The sequence below is a fragment of the Sciurus carolinensis genome, unplaced genomic scaffold (genome assembly GCF_902686445.1).
Source record: "Sciurus carolinensis unplaced genomic scaffold, mSciCar1.2, whole genome shotgun sequence".
In the NCBI taxonomy this organism is placed as follows: Eukaryota; Metazoa; Chordata; class Mammalia; order Rodentia; family Sciuridae; genus Sciurus; species Sciurus carolinensis.
The window spans coordinates 1177076-1180924 of NW_025920158.1; the positions used below are offsets into that span (position 1 = coordinate 1177076).

The 3849-nt window shown below is 47.7% G+C and overlaps 1 pseudogene; it reads left to right on the top strand.

Annotated features, from left to right (window-relative positions):
• The first annotated feature begins 344 nt into the window (after positions 1–344).
• Positions 345–1019, top strand: LOC124974627 (COMM domain-containing protein 5-like; annotated as a pseudogene).
• Positions 1020–3849: the final 2830 nt, after the last annotated feature.

Sequence of the window (3849 nt, forward strand, 5' to 3'; positions counted from 1 at the left end):
TAGTTCAATCTTAGAGAACAAAGATCACATGTGCTCTCCTTTTTTTGTTTTTCTTGGTCCTCTTCCCTTACCCACTTGACTGCCAGTACTGCTCATCTCAGATGTCACTTCCTCTGAGCACCCTCCCTTCTTATCAGGACTCATGTGGGTCTCACAGGGTCATTTCCCTAGCCCTATCACACCTACTATCATTGGTAGTTCAAACTCTCAGCATCTTGACAGTGGGGCCTACGTGATCCTTAAGGTCCTAAGGATGTGGGAATCACTGGCTTTCCCTCCTGCTTCCCTTCAGGCAGCTGCAGCTGGGACCTCTTATGTGGCCGATCAAAGAGGAGGAAGCAGGCATGTCTGCCTTAGGAGCTGCGACATCAGTACCTGCATCATCCTGTGGACAGTCACAGTGGCCAGATCAATTTTCTGGGGCCCCAGTTCCCACCAGAGGTGGCAGCAATGGCCCGGTTTCTGGGAGACCTGGACAGGAGCACATTCAGAAAGCTGCTGAAGCTTGTGGTCAGCAGCCTGCAGGGGGAGGACTACCGAGAAGCCATGCAGTGCCTGGGTGTCAGTTCCAGCTTGTCGGAGGAGTGGCTGGGTGCCCTGCTGGCTGGCACACATACACTTCTCCAGCAGGCCCTCAGGCTTCCCTCCCCCAGCCTGAAGTCCGATGCCTTCAAGGACTAACTCCAGGAACTTGCCATCCCCCAAGACCTGGTTGGGGACTTGACCAGTGTGGTGTTTGGTGGCCAGCGCCCACTCCTGGACTCTGTGGCACAGCAGGAGGGTGACTGGCTTCCCCAATTGTTGACTTTAGGTGGAGACTGGATGTGGTGATTTCCACAAGTGCCCTGACCCACTCCCTGCAGCCAAGCATCTTGATGCAGCTGAAGTTTTCTGATGGGTCAGCATACTGCTTTGAGGTTCCCACAGCCAAGTTCCAGAAGCTGCGGTACAACATGACACTGGTCCTGAAGGAGATGGCAGATCTGGAGAGGAGGTGAGAGTGCAGACTGCAGGACTGAGCCTCCCTTGTCAGAGCTGCAGCTGGTGCCAGAGTGCAACTTCCGTTTCCTCTAGTTGGATGCTAGACTGCATACCACCCCTCCAGTTGATGGTCTTGACTTCCAAGTGTGGTAAGGTGGTGGTCTGGGGTCCAAATCAGAGCCCTCTGAAGACACCATCGGTTGCTCAGCCTGACCCCACCAAGCTTCTGACCCTCTCTGCTCATTTGCTTTCATAATTGCTGTGTTTTGGTGTGGGCACTTTCATCGTCTGTCTTAAAGCCCTGCTCCTGTGGGGCTGATACCATAGTGGGATGGGAAGAGGGGGAAACTTTACATAATGCATACAAAACAGTGGTATAGCTCATCAAGGCATGACAAGTGCACACTTAATGTAGAGCAGGATGGGATGTGGGTGGTGGGGAGGTTCCTGTGGTTACAGTGAGTTCCTGTGGGGACTCACTGTAAGCTGAGTCGTGGCTGGGCTTCCTGGAGAACATGGTATCTGAGCACACATGAAGGATAGGAGCAGGTGAGTGCATTCCACTGAGGGACCACCTGGTGCACAGGTGGTCAGTGGACAGAGACCAGGTATACTGGATGTCATGTACCTGCAGCCAAGTAGGAGGAGGTCATTGGAAGGAGGTAAAGCTGGGGAGGGTACAGAGGTCAGGTCTGAGAAATTCTGACTGAAATTTAAGCCAAAGGAGAAGCCCTTTGAGGGTTTTTAACAGAGGGTGTGCTCTGGTGATTGTTTTAAAAGGATAGCACTTTTATTATTTAAAAGGTTAACATTATCCAAGGGTGGTGGTACATTCCTGTAATCCCAGACCCTTGTGGGGATGAGGCAAGAGGATTGCAAATGCAAGGCTACCCTCAGCAACTTATTGAGACCTTGTCTCAAAATAAATATAAAAAGAAAGGACTGGGGCTGTTGCTCAGTGATAAGAGTGCCCCTAGGTTCATTACCCAGTTCCATGAAAATAAGTAAAAGAATTGGGCTGGAGCTGGGGTTGTGGCTCAGTGGTAGAGCACTTGCCTAGCATGTGCAAGCACTGGGTTCAATTCTCAGCACCACATATAAATAAATAAAATAAAGGCCTAGCGTAAACTAGAAAATTTTTTTAAAAGTTGTCTAATTGGGGCTGGGGTTTTGGTTCAGTGGCAGAGCACTTGCTAGCATGTGTGAGGCCCTGGGCTCAATTCTCAGCACTGCATACAAATAAAGAAGTAAAAGTTAATTAACAACAAATTAAAAAAGGTGTCTAACTGGTATCTTTAGGTTGATGCCTCCCTGCTTGTCAACTTTGGCAGCACATCTATTGAAAATAAATTAATATGTTACACCTGAAATTCCAACCCAGGGTCAAAGGCAAAGGAAAAAACACTGATCATCCTGACTACAAGCACACTGAGTTATATGCCCAGACCTCACTAAATCTTTTTTTTCTATTATAATGAGTTTATAGACACACTAGACTATTTCTGCTGACTTGAAATTTCTATTTAAAGAGTGCTTTAGAATAAAGTTTTTATTGGTTTTTTTTTTTTTTTTTTTTTTTGGAGAAGCAAGAAGGGAGATAGGGGAAGCAGGTTGGTCGACTGGTTTGATGATTTCAGTAGGCTCATTGGTGTAGGACTGGCAGAGTGGCCTAGGGCAAAAGACCCCTGGAGAGGATGTGGTGGAGGCATTGAGCTGATTAGCTAGTGCAGGTGTAAAAGAAAGACTCGCCATTCTCTGCTTGCTCTAAGAATTAGCCAGCTCTGGGAAGGGTGGTCTCTTTCTGCCCAGCAAGGCCTGAATGACAAAGCTTCAGAAAACACACTAAACCACGCATGGCTAATACTAAGGGTCATGCCACTTGTGACTTGGGAGTCAGAGGTTAGTCTCCCTCCTGTCCTGCAGCCCCACCCTGGATGGTGAACTCAAGTGTTCACATGCTTGGAATTCAGGGCACAGAGGTGCATGGGAGAGAGATGTGTCCCTATCACAGGCCTCTGAACCTCTACCCCTGCTGACCAGGTCTCTTCCATTCCCCAGAGCTGAGAAAGTAGGTTTATGCATAATTAGATGTTCAGTCAGTGTCAGTCACAAACAACAAATGTGGTGCTTTCCTTAGTTCAGGATGTTTGTTAGTTAAGTCAGCAAAAATGTCCTTGAGGGAATGAGGGGCACAACTCCAGGGCAGTCAGAGCAGGAATTCAGTGGCCTTTCCCTAATTGAAAAGTGGATCTAGGTTGCAGTGAAGACCACCACTCTTCCTCTTCACTCCTGACCTGAAAAACGTAATGTCTGCTGCACACTTCCAGTATCAGTGTCCACTGTACCACTTCTGTGATTTATGTAATAAAAATTAACTCTGGAAATAACAGCTATAATCAACATGGAAGATTTTGTTTTCCAAAAATGGCCACAATATGCTCTTCCCAAAGCTTGAAGTTGTTGTTTGTTTTGTTTTTTCTCTCCCTCTGGAGTCAAGTGAGCTTTTGCGACTGTCCTGAAGGATGGAATGCATTAGAAGTTAGGCTGGAGAATTCACAATTTTAGTATGGAGAAGGCAATTCAACGTCTGCCTGGTCATCTGTGACCCTCCTGCTTTGGAATCCAGCTATCACACTCTCCAGAAGTTCAGGGGCGACTTGTAAAGACACAGCCAAGATGAGAGTGATGTTGGCATCTCCTGGCATGTATATCAGGAAGCCCCAGGGACACTCCTTAGCCTTCTACTGCCTGTTCAAGGCCCAGAGGAGCAGAGATGATCAAGTCCCTCCACCCCCACTCAAGTGAAATGAAATGGGGGAAATGGACATTGTTCTTTTGAGCCACTGATTTAAGGGTTTTTTAACATAG